Source organism: Numida meleagris, chromosome 6 (assembly GCF_002078875.1).
Source record: "Numida meleagris isolate 19003 breed g44 Domestic line chromosome 6, NumMel1.0, whole genome shotgun sequence".
Classification (NCBI taxonomy): domain Eukaryota; kingdom Metazoa; phylum Chordata; class Aves; order Galliformes; family Numididae; genus Numida; species Numida meleagris.
In genome coordinates, this window is record NC_034414.1 from 21,293,388 (window position 1) to 21,307,071 (window position 13,684).

Genomic DNA, 13,684 nt, shown 5'->3' on the forward strand with positions numbered 1-13,684 from the left:
GGAGGGGAAGGGTTGGGAGAGGTGGAAAGGAGAAGAGCTGGGTAGCATCACAGCCATACGAAAGACAGATCTAAAGAAACACTGGAGAGCCATGAACCCTGCTGGGTGAGACACTGGTCACCTGAAAGCCGGGTAGCACCTCCATCCCCAGAAGCAATAGCCCACAAGAACTCATTTGCAATTGGCACTCTGTACCAGAATTAATGTTTGACACTACATATTCCATACATTCTATGGTGGTCTCTTTTTTTTTTTTTTTTAAAGGGGGGGAGGTATGAAAGTAGCATTCCAAATGTTAATGGGAAGTAAACAGCTGAACTTCACATAAGAAAGTGATGCACAAATCCTCAGTTTTCATTATACCTTCTGCTTCTGCTAAAAGCAGCTTTTTAACTTACATATTCATCATTCCAGAGCTGACTGAAATGCAGAGAAAAAAACTAGACAAGAATTATGGAAATACGGATACTTCTATTGAAGATACTGCATGAGCTTCATTTTTTGCCTATTCTAGATTCTTTCCAAATATTTTTGCTGTTTTAATAACAAGTAAAAAAAAATCTCTCCCTAGAAATTCTAATACCTTTGAAATGAAAGGAGCTTTCTAGTGCTATTCAACTAATGCTTTCCAGCACTATCGATCATTATTTTGCGAGCATTTTTGCTGTGCAAATAGGAGGGGAAAAAAAAATAAAAGATGAAGCAGAAAGAGGATACAAACCATTAGCACAGAATTTACAAATACCACACTGCATGCCACCTGCTACTCATGTCTTTATATTTTTCCAAGCCTAAACAAACAAGCACAACCTGGCTAGGAGACAGAAGGGATAAGCAAACCCCCAGACTTACCGTTTGTGTGGTCCCTCTGCAAACTTCTCCAAAAGAAATGTAAATTCCTTTAGCTGTACTTAATTCTTCTCTCCTTTCTCATTCTTGAGTCACATAGGAGCAAAATAATTAGTTTTCAGAGATTCCATTTACTGCTCTACCATCCTCAGCAAAATGCGTCGAGGAGACTGTGCCAAAAGTAAGCCCAGAACTCGGAGGCAATTGGAAGAGGAATCGTGGGGGGTTGCCGAAGGACCAGATTGTGAAATTCAGCAGCTCAAGCACAGAAATATCCTACTGTACAATATACCTGGCTTCTCGCTCACCAAAAAAACTGTAGTGCAAACTGTCAGTAGTAGCCTCCAATAGCTGCTGTGTGTGCTGCAGATGGTACGTCTCACTGTTACCTTCCCAGATGGGTAGAGGATTCAGAGAGCAGCAAAACCAGGGGGTCGCCTCCAAACCAGGTAGATTGCCAGCCACTCATTCGCTCAGTCCTATTAATCAAGACAAGAACAGCTCAGTCACCAGAGGTATCTCCTTCCAGGGTGCACAGGATTATGGCAAGGTTATTAATCTTGCTTTGCTGCATCTCCCCCACCCCCTACATTCAGCAGCCTGCACTGAGATGATTGCCAGCTCTGTCTCTGTCCCTGTTCTACTGCATTTTGCTCAGCCCTCTGTTGCTGCAAGTGAAACACAGAGGAGGGAGGAATACTAATAAGGTGGTTAGCTACAGTTTCTTTAAGGCATTCTACATACTGCCTGTGCGTGTGCATGCACACAATTTCTGGGGGCAATCTGGGTTTCTTTGTGGCTGAAATAGGACCTGTTTCGACATCAAAGTCTGAATTAATCTGGATTATCACTTAATGAATATCAGAGCCAGCAATTGTGTTTTACTTAGGATAAGAGGAGGGTACTAAATGCCCTAGAAGATTAGGAAGGCAATAGTGGTTACTGGAGGGAGGCAGGGGTTTGTACAGAAGCCACACCATGCTCTGAATGTGTTCTGGAGTGCTTTAGGCACTGTTTTAGAACTCATACCCTGTACCAGCTGAAATTTTAAAATCAGCACCATAACATCCCTATCTAAATTAGACAGCAATATGCAAAGTCAAGTAAATATTTTTAGAAAAGAAAGGATTTCTGGCAGGAAAGGGAAAATTTAGGAAGTTGGCTGAGACAGACATCCAGCACTGCATTTATGAAGGTGCTCGAAATTCTTTCCTTTACTGAGAGCTGTTCTTCTCAAATCTCCCACTCATGAAATGAATTTAGAGTTCTCAGTCCAGCAACTGGAACAGAGTTTCCGAGCATTCCTAAGTAGCTAGCCAACACTGGTACACTAGCTTGGGAATTGCTGTGGCAGGTAGAAGTCTGAGTTGTAACCCACTCCTATGAAATCCAAAAGCAGTCATGTTGCCTTTGTTCTCCCTCAGGTGCTCCAGACATTCCCCACCAGGTTCAGAATTCAAGGGCATCCACAATTCCATTCTTTTTTGCTGCAGATGACACTTGCACACTCTCTCGGGAATCCAGAAGCAAAAATTAAACATTTTTCAAGAGCAGTTTTGGGAGTTTTTAAAATTGCACAGTTATAACTGTGTGGGTTTGGTACCTGTTTAGACTTACAGTTCATAGGTCTGAATAACAACATACAGTTCATGGAGCTCCCTGTTGAATGAGCTATGTGAAATAAGTTTACTGTTTCATTTTACAAAAAGAGCTACCACAGCACGATCTAGCATAAGCAGTGCTTGAACAAGCACAGAGATGGAAATGCCAGAATAATTTTAGGCAGCCTGTCTATAGGCTAACTGGAAAAGAGCCTGCATATACTGCCTATGGCAGTATTACTGTTACTTTAGCATGGAAGACTACAATTTAATATGGCACTATTACGACAATATTTAATATTAACACCAAACAAGAGCCTTCTGCTGGTAAGCACACCCCGCAGTTTTGACAGCCAGCAAACTTAAAAAAAAAAAAAACAAAAAAACCACCACAGCACAAAAAGGCTGCATCTCCGTGGTATCTGGAAAGGGGAATATAGGGCACTGTAGGGAACTGTTTCAGAAGATGGAAGACCAGCCCTGTTCCACTAATCACATGTATTCACTTGGGCTTTTGTGCACTCTTTCAGCTTAACTTGCAGCACAATTTAAATCTAAAATGATTTATTTATTTGAAAGTCCACAGAACTAAAAGGAAATGTAAATTTTAACTTTTTTCCATTTTTGCTGCACTCATTTTCTTTTCTCCTCCACAAGTCTCCTCCTACTCCCAACACTGCATGACACCTTGTCTTTCTGTTTAAGCTCCTTAAGTCAAGAAACAGTATTCTCATTTATCCACAAATGTAACTGAGCCTATCTGCATAAGAAGATGAACAACCAATGGAGCTTAGACCGAAGACCCATCTAGCTAAAATTTTGACTCTGTTAGTCACAGTCACAGATAAACATAAGATCAAGGGAGGCATACAGTCCTATTTCCGCAGTACACCATCCTGACCTTTAATTATCTGTGCCATAAGGAGTTGCAAAGTCAGAAACAAGAACACCTCTCTTGGGTACGCTGCTCACAGCTTCTTAGGCTTCTGTCACATCCTGCCTGGACTTTTTCTTTATGCTGGAAAGCTCTTATAGATTCAATTGTCCTTCATATTGAAGTTACTCTCATTTAAGCAATCTTCTCACAAAGCTTTTTCAACTGATGAGGTGCTCAAAATGCTACAGGCATGTCACAGACATACAACACTACCTTGATACTTTGTTTTGAGAACACATCCTCTGAACATGTACAAATGAAATTTCTGCTTTCTAAGAAAGCAGCATGAATGATTTGGCTATTCTCAGAATATTAACTTCAGCATTTAGAAAACTTATAAGTAGTTAAGTTTTCATAAGAAAGATCTCATATCTAGACTGAAGTCCACTGTAGGCAGTCTTTTCTAAATGCAGCCAGTGTCCTGAGGGCACTTAAAGTTACAGAAATAATTCAACTAATTAACACATCTCATATATACAATATCTGGGATCTGAACCACAGCAAAAAGAATAAAATTGGCTTATTTTTAATTTGTAGACTGCAGGTTACATGTTAAGAAAATGGGAGAACAAAATTAAGAATCATGCATATATAAGTTGCTGTTAACAGTATCCTCCAAATATTGCTCACCGTAACCCTAAAGGTAGAGGCAAAAATCTCTGTTCTACTTCATCTGTAGTTACATCTGTGTTAAAACTATACCACCTGCTAATGACTTCCATGTTACTCTAAAGGAAAAATATCCTTTGCATTTCCAAGAGTTGGCTGTATTTGTTTTCATTTGTCTTCCTATGAGGCAGCACACGCAGCAGTTTGGACAAAATATCTTCCCAGCCCCTGAGCTACCACTGCCTTACAAACATCTTTGTTCATACTCCAACACAACGTTTAAAACAAAGACAGTTTCCAATACAATCTCAACCAGGCAGATGTACCAATCCTTATCCAAAAACCTTCAACTCTCTCTCCAACTGGCCCTTGTCTAATTCAGCTAGACTGGACCACTCAGTTAATATCACAACTTTATAAAAAGTATAAACCAAACAAGGCCGGAAATTCAGTTCAAGTTAGTCATGTGATCTTAGTGCTCAAAGCTCTTAAAAAGGACAACACCAACTTAGCACAAAATGAATAATAAATGAATAATAAAAAAAGCACTAATTAACGTGAAACTGCAAAAAACAACTTCTTTATATTAATCTGTTTTGATTCAGTTAACCCTAAATCTATATGCTACTTATCATCACAATCCCTCACTTTCCTCTTAATTCTCAGTGATGTTATCATGGAAAAAAACTTTTATAAGAATACAGTTTCCAAACCATGAAAGCAAAACCACAGCAATAGTAAAAGATTATTCAGGCCCACCAGGGGCCTGCTCATACCTTGTCACCAGGTATAAGCAGGCAGATCAGTCTGACAGGTTTAAGGGGTCACTACTTTCACACTACTAGTTGAGCATGTCACCTGGATGAATACCTTCATAGCAACCAGAAGCAAACACACACCAGTCTCTTAGCCACTCCTTTCCTCACCAACCCTAGCTTAAACCCAGCATCAACAAGTAGTGGGAATTGATATGCTGACCTACAAACTGGAGAGACTTTGAAATACATCTTGTTGGCTTCTGCTGCTTCTCTTAGGAAGCAGCTGCTGCTGCACTCCAAAGTAACCCAGTAGTTTGTTGAAGGAACAGAGGTTCCTTCAGAACTGAACTGTACAGTGTTAGGAGCATTAAGATTGCCTTCCAAAGAATGTTTCTCCCAGAAGTTATTAAGCATACTGAAAACAGCAAAGAATTTCAGAAGTCACAGTGAGATAAAGTGAAGTCATGAGGAAAAGCTGGCAAGCAAGGGAATGTATTATCTGGAGGAAGTACATAATTACCAAACTTCTGAAAACTCTACAGCGTTTATATTCAAGACAAATGGCAAATGGTTTTCTAATTGCACTAAGTATTTTTTTTAGGAAGTATGGATCAGGATCTATCTGTTCCTGTTGCAGTAAGCATAAGAATAATAGTAATAATCTCATCCTAAACCTCTCTTCTCCAGGGAAGTACATATCTAACACATTCCTTGTGTTCTTTACATCTTGAAACACAGTCAAAGTCCAGTCAGCAACTTAAGCAAGTTTCACAAGTTTTTGAGATATACACAAGGCATTATACATAGGTTGCTCTGCAAGTAATGCCTCTTATTTATTTCCATGGAAACTACAACATACACAAAGAGCACAGTAACTCTATTTGATAGAGCAAATTCTCAGCTACAAAACACTATTTTTCAACACAGTTGCCACCATTAGCTGTGCATTTTCACCAGTGATGAACAACAGCCTACATGTTGCACAGCACTGGTGGAGGTGACCCACTGTTTCACAGCTGCTTTGATGGCATCGTTACCAGGCAAATGTTGTCCACACAGTTCAGTTTTTATCAGCCCAAGTAGATAGAAGTCAGAAGGTACCAAATCCAGACTGTATGGTGGGTGTGGTAGGAAGATCCAGTCAAGATTAGTAATGTGCTCCACTGTCTTCAAACTGATATGGGGCCGCCTGGTAATAACATATTGCAAGACAGAAGTTATCTTCTTCTCTGGCCTGACTCTGGAATTTCAAGCCTATAGCTTAGTCAGCATCACGACGTAGCAGTGAGAATTGATGGACTGTTCAGTTTCCAGAAAATCCATAAGGATCACTCCCTTCCTATCTCAAAAGACAGTGGACACTGCTCTAACCACCGAGAGCAGTGTCTTGAACTTTTTCTTTGATGGGGAATTCACCTGTCGCCACTCCATGGACTGCCATTCTGACTCGAGCTCATATGGCTGATACCACTTCTCATAGCCAGTAATGATGTGATTCCAGAAACTGTGACCTTCACCTTTGTATTGGTTCAATAGGTTATAACATACTTGCATACATTGTTCTTTCTGTTGCTGTGTGAGCATTCATGGGGCAACCTAGTGCAAATTTTGCAATATTCCAGTGTTGCCAACATCATTTCCAAGGCTCTGCATATACTTCACTGATCATAACCTGCCAATTCATGTAGATCAGCTGATTAAAATGCTATTCATTTCACGGTGTGACAGTGGTGCATGGCTTGTTTTTCACGTCTCTGTCACCGCTGCCGAAATGCATCACCCACTGCCTCTCACTGTGCTCACACCCACTGTTTGGTCTCCCTAAGAGTTCAGCAAGCATCAGTGAATGCCAGTCAATGCATTTTTTTTTCCCCCCCATGGAGGAAGCCAATTTCACACCTTTGCTTCATACTTCCCTGTCAGATGCCATTTTATCAGAACTCCCCTCTGCTGCCATCTGTTGCATGGTAACAAAATGTAATGAAATATTGGCAGGAAGATTCAACCTCTGCTGCCACACCACCGACATCTGCCTCTGACATTGTGGGCCAACATAATAAAATAGAAAGCATTTCTTTTGTAACAGTTCTCATTTTTAAGCTTACTAATATACAGATAGGCATGTCATACAGCGGCATTCAATTTCTTTTTAAAATCACCTTCCTTGGCAAACTGAACAATTTTCACTGTAGATATTTTTAGTACCAACATTATTACCATCATATATGAACTTTCAGCATAAAAATTTACTCTAACTCAGTGCATTTGAGCCTTGATTTCAGATTAATTCTAGTTTGCTAAAAATACCAATCACAATCACCTTGATTTTTGGCTATTTGGCTGCTATCATTTGAAAATGGATTTACCAATCCTTATGCCAGACTTTGATAGAAAATCCAATTTGATCAAAAGTCTGAAGTTAAAATTGTATGTGTTTCCTTAGTTTTTTTTTTACCCTTTGAAAGAAAGATTTTAAAGAAGGGGTGGGGAGTATCTAAAGTTTTATATGAAAGCATCAAAAAGGAAGGCTACTTAAGCAGCATATAGGTCATCATAAAAACAAAAAGACAATTTCCAAAGCCAACAATCCTATAGATACATACCATATAATTCAGATCAATACCTGTTCCTTCCCAGCGAAGTATATTACACATCTGTCCTCTCTGCTCAACAGATAGGAGAAAATACATGAAGGATAGAGACATGACCTGTGTTTGCCCTGTCCTTCCTCTTTCACAGGCATCAACAAGCAGCCACAGCTATGAGCAGAATACCCCAAGACATAGATCCTCAGCTTGAGCTGATATGACTGCTCTGCTTACATTTGCTTGCATTTTTCTGTGACAGTCATCTCTCCTACTCTGTACAGAGAGGGGCTGCAAAAAGAAAACAGTGTGATATGTCTCATGGAAACCAGAATTAGTCAAAAATTATTTGTCTGGATTTTACACACACCACTGAGTATTTGCTAAAAACAGATGAGTTCTCAAGTTATACAGGCAACCTTAAATACTACATCACTGTTTAATAAACAAGATGGTTACTAAACTAAAGCTAAATACCCTGCATTGATTCAGCCTGTACTAAAAAAGCACTGACAGCAAGACAACTGGGGCATTTCACTATTACATTTGTTCCCTAGAAACTTTTTCTTTTCTAAAAAGCAAGGAGATATTTAACTTGATTTTTTAGTTGATCATAAATCTCTTCTTGACCTTTAGCTTAACATATATTCAGGTTAAAAAAATTAGTAAACAAACAAAAAGACAATATGGCTACAGCATACACTGTAAACCAGTATTTTGAGTTTTAAATGCTTATTTCTCCAAGACATCTATCTCCTTTGTACCTTGCATCCATCTGCAGGATTTTATTATTTACACCAGTTCTAGTTTTACTGACTGCAATTAAGAACACCTGAGTGGCATGGTTTCATCAATATCCCATCTCCTGAGAGAGTGCCATTTTTCTTCCAGTCTCAGTTTCCCATTTCATTTTAAGTCTCACTTGTCTGCATAGAAACTCAGTAAATCAGCTTGACACAGTAGGATGGATACTGGGGTAAAGAAGCAGAATGACAGGAAATTTAGCTTCATTTTAACAAAAATAGTGCTTTCTGTGTTTATCTGAACACTGCACACTGAGTCCAGGTGGCCAGCAAGATGATCAGGGAAGTTCAAAACATCTTCTCATATTTATGACTGTGCAATATTTTGGAAAGGTGTTTGACAATATTTAAAAAGCTGCAAGCAGTCACATCAATTATTAAGGTTTGTTTGCACCCAATAATGCATGTGGCATAGAATAGTTCAGTTGGAAGGGACCTACAAAGATCAAGTCCGGATGCCTGACTGCTTCAGGGCTAACTGAAAGTTAAAGCATTTAATGAGGACACAGTCAAACTGCCTCTTGAACACTGATAGGCATGGGGCACCAAGCACTGTTCTAGGAAATCTCTTCTATTAGGGTAAAGAAGTATTTCCTAAAATCACAGCTGAACCTCCCCTAGTGCAGCTTCATACTGTTTCCATTTATCCTGCCATCAATTCCAAGGAGTAGAACCTGGCACCTCCCTCTGTGCTTCCCCTCCTCAAAAAATTGCAGAGAGCAATAAAACCACCTCTCAGCGTCCTCTTATCCAAACTGGAAAACCCTACTTTCCTCAGTCTTTCCTCAAAGGATATGGTTTCCAGTGCTTTTGACAGCTTTGCTGCTCTCCTCTGGATGCTTTCAAGGACCTTAAAATCTTTGTTTATACTCTGGAGCCCAGAATTGCACACAATATTCAAGGTGCAGTTGCATCAATGCTAAAAGTAGAGGGGGAATCACCTCTCTTGAGCATTGACCGTTCACTTTCCTGACAGAGAATCAAGACAAAGGAAGAACCAGTTACAGAAAAACAAAGCACCACACTCATTTCAAGTTTTACAAGAACAAAAATACCTGAACCTTTACGCGTTTTATCCATACTCTGATGAATTCTGCAATACCAAGTCTGATCCTCCACATACCACAGATGAGTTGAAATACAATACCTAAATACTAGCCCATACTAGGACTAAAATCAGACATTTCATTTGACAATCAGGACAAAGGCTTGTAAGACCTTAAGACATCTGGAGCTACTGCAAAATAAAAGCTACTTTAGCCCATCAAAAAGAGAGGTCACTATAAAAAGCCATCTCTTGAAAGATAAATGAATTGAACCTTGTACATGACTGCACTTATAAGATCTAAATAGTTATTGTACTCCATGAAAAAGGAAATTGTCATGTTAATGGGGAAAACCTAAATAAAAATCTAGTTACGTGTTTAGATCAAGGAAGTAATTAATTTGACTGCTATCTTGGCAGTTACCACATGAAATTCAGAAATGGAGAAGATGTATTAGTATCCTTCTCTCAATGACTACTCTCTAATGTATATTTACCAGCTTACAGTCTCGTCTAAGCAATGGAGTCTCCATCACTTTTCATGGGAGATTGTTCTGGAGCCTCATCAGCCTCAGATAAAGTTAATATTATAAAAATCCACTGCATGAGCACTGAGTTTTATCATCTCAAAAAATGTATACCTTGATAGAAGCTATTACAGATTTGGACAATTTATTTTCTGTTTAACATTTTTAAAGTCATTACAACAGTGCCCCTCATGTGCAGTGAAGTATTTACTGTACAAGAATTTCCTTTGCTCTTCTTACTAACACCTACATATTACCATGGGCAACAGACAGGAGAAGGTTATCTGTAGACTTAAAATTTAGTATAAGAAAAGCTAACAATAATAATAAAAGATCAGATCAGTTTACACTTCAACCTTTCTTTCCTCCTCATCCATACCATTGCAGCAGTTCTGAGTACATGTTTCAGCAATAGTAATTTAAGATACTTACAGAATAAGTTTTAATTATACTTAAAGACAACATTCCTTTCAATTGCTGTTATAGTTAAAGAAATCTACATAGGAGCTTCTCATTTCAGACTGTTTATAGTTACTAAAAGGAGTTGATACTTCAGCATTCATTTGTTCTACTTTAGACACCTGCTTTTGGGAGGAGACTAGACTCTCTAAGGCCCAGGGAATGCTTGAATTACCAGCTCAGACAAATACCTTTAATGCATGTGCTTACATTTGGTATTAGCAGACTGTTAACAAGGGTTAATCCTCAATCATTCACCTTACAGAAAGTATCCCACTATAGACTTGGCTTCCACTAACAGATAAGCTCCTTGTAAAGACCAAGAGGTCCACTGGCTGTTGGTGCCAATAGAAAAATAATATTTATTTAAGGTTTAATCAAGGGAATAGCATTTTAAAAAATGAATCATCCATTCTTGTTAATGTTATCTTCATGTTCTTTTTCAGTCCCATAGCAGGAGCATGATGTCTTACACTACACGACAATTTTTAGTCTGCACCTACTTGGCCTGGCTGATCCAGAATTAAAGCTTTTGCCGTACTGTGATCAATACACAGACTCACATCCCATTTCCACCTCAATCAGCTGTGTGCCCTGGAGTCCGCTGTAATTACTGAAAGCACAGCTAAGAGAACCTCAAGAGGTTCACCAAATATATTTTGGAGATGTAATGAAAACTGAAGAAATTCAATATGAGCTACTTCTATTAGCTGCCATTGTGGTGAGCTTGCTCTTGCTGCCATGGGTGAGAGACACAAAGGAAAAAGTGAGAGTAAGAAGCTATTACTGAAAAATTTCTATATAGATTCTGGGAAAGAAGAATAAAGATACCTTTGAGGGAACATAAAATACACCTGAGGATATTGACTGGGGTGGTAGGATAGAATAGAAAAATCAAGATGCACACATCAATGAGTTTGAAAACCTTTAGCTAAAGATTAAACCCCAAAAATCCCCATCCAAGTGTCACATGAATAGCAAGCTGAAGGATTAAGCAAGAAACAACAGTTTGAGATTTTTAACATCACTGTACAAGAGAAGTAGTAAACACCTTAGAATACACACGTGAATATACCCTTGTTTAGAATAATTCAAAATAACTAAAAATTGCCTTCTCCATATCACACTACTCCATACAGCATTCATCACAAAAAATTGTCAGATTCACCAAGTTTCAAACATTTTCTAGTTGTTACTACTGGTAGTTTGTTAGAGAACAAATAAAAGATAACCACAATTTAACTCAAACTACAGAGGATTTCTGTGGAAAAAACTGTCTTTGCTCAATTGCCTTGAATAATTCACAAGTAAGAAGAAAAACCTTCTTAAATTTAAACTTGATTTAGGACCATGATATGGAAACAGAATACCGGCAGAAAACATCCATCCTTGAGGCAAATATAACATGAAAACAAAACAACAAAGGACTAACTCATAATCTGGAGCGTAAAGTTACTTTACGTGGTAAAGAAGCTTCCACTAAGAATTTAAGGTCAAGAAACTTTTTTTTTTTTTTTATCTCAAAGTATAAAACCTGTATGATAGTTTTCATCATTTGCAGCTTTGAAATTGTTACTAAGAGGAATTGATGTAAAGCCCATGTAATGGGCTTTACGTGGATTAGATGAGACTGAACAAAGTAAGAGCACAAGAGAGAATAATTTTGTACTGATGGTGAGGTGCAATAGATAATGTCACAAAGGAAATTTTTTCCATTGTTAGCTTCCATGATCCAACAGAGGAAAAACTGAACAGCTTTACAGGATGCAGTATGAAGTCATGTATCTTTGCTTCTCTTCTGTGTTCATAGGTGTATAAGAGATTCCCAAAAGCAAACTTTCTTAATTTGTTCTTTTCAGAAGGTCCAGATGCCAAATTATTCATGAGGGGTCAGCACAGTCAAGTTTACTTGACCATACCAAAGTAAGAATTCTAGAAATACCTTTGCATCTGTAGTTCAGAATTTAACATAACTTTAGAACTTTTGGATTGCACATTTGCTATCAGGTACCTCCTTCAGGCTAATCGTTTCAAGAAAACTAATTCAGAAACTTCAGAAAATGAAAATTGTGATAAAAATATTTTGATTTGCTAAGGACAGCAGACAGCTAATGCATTGAAATTTTCTAGTACACTTGCACCTTGGAACAAGATTTCAGGCTGCCAGTTAGCTCTCCCCAGCACCAGAATATGTCTGTCAGCCATATTTTTAAAGCATTATAAGGTTATAAAACAAAAACAGAAGACCTAAATACACTCAGTTCACAAAGTTTCAACAGAGAATTACTAGGAGTTGGGCAGCTGGGCTACCCAGGACTATAAGTCAGACTTGCCAATAAAAACGGTTAGGCTGAAAATATGGGGTGAGGAGAGGTGCGAGGGGGAAGGAGAGAAACTAAAAGACCACAGGAAAATAGGGCTGAATTTGCACTGATAGCTATGGAAGAACCCATGAATACCCCAGAAGACCATGGGACTTGAGCACTCCTCCAAGAGTTAAAAGGAGCAGACAGGGTCTCCTTACAGCAAGCAGGAGTCCAAGCTCCCTTTATCCTTTCACAAAAAGAGAATGTTTTCCCACCTGGAAAATTACTTTTGGATACCAAATTAGATCAGACACAATAAAAACATAGGTAGTGTTTGAATATCAAGCACTTATCCTCAGAAAAGGAGCCCAAAAACAATAAAGTTTCCCTGAATTTAGAAGCTTACGATCCAAAAACAAGGGAGGATTACCTCCATCTTTTTTAATTTCCATACATCAAATCATAATCAATATTTCCCCTTAGTTGGTTAAAGGCAACTTAGATACAACATCACACATACTTTCCTCACCAGCTCTGCTGCTGCTCTCAGACCCCTCAGGCGTATCTCAGCAGTCTTTCCAAGAAACGTCTCCCCAAGAACCTGAAGTTTTTTCCTCAGACCCCAGGAAACACATAACCCTGCTGCCAGACCTAAGTAAGAGAAGGTACCACAAAAAGAGTAGGGGGGAAGAAACCTCTCTTACCTCACAACCTTTTCATCACCACAAGATCCTAACGCTCCTTCTGCACACCCAGACTGATCAGGGCTCATGCCCTGATCCCTCTGGGCACTGATGGCCAACAGCACAACTACACACACCTGTGCCTGCCCCACACAGCTATTGGCAAGGCTCCATACACCAGGGCACTAAAATTCACAGGTGATTTTTGATTTGTAGTGTTCTGAGCTTCTGTTCCATATGTAAGACGGGGATCATGTTACCAGCTTATTAGTGAAGAACAGAGGAAAATAACAGAGGAATATTAACATTCATGAAGCTTTCGGATGGTCTAAGGATAACCTTTGTGGAAAAGCCTATTGCTTAATAATTGTGGTCCCAGGAAAGTGTTTGAAGCACTTGCCATAAATAAGGGATAGGGTCAGGCACATCAAAAGCACAAGTTTGAAAGCACATTGAACGAGCAAGAGAGGTGCTGTCACCAGGACAAAAGCACACACAGATGATCTTGCAGCTCCAGCCACA

At 39.0% G+C, this 13,684-nt stretch overlaps 1 long non-coding RNA gene across 3 annotated transcripts in view; it reads right to left on the bottom strand.

The window, feature by feature from the left end:
* The window catches only part of LOC110401556, a 24,743-nt gene extending 11,404 nt beyond the window's left edge, over nucleotides 1-13,339 (bottom strand). For all 3 annotated transcript variants that reach the window (XR_002440430.1, XR_002440429.1, XR_002440428.1), the window contains exons 1-2: nucleotides 13,184-13,339; nucleotides 853-1,328 (exon numbers count right to left, since the gene is read on the bottom strand). This is a non-coding gene — a long non-coding RNA (uncharacterized LOC110401556). The remainder of the gene's footprint in view (nucleotides 1-852; nucleotides 1,329-13,183) is intronic.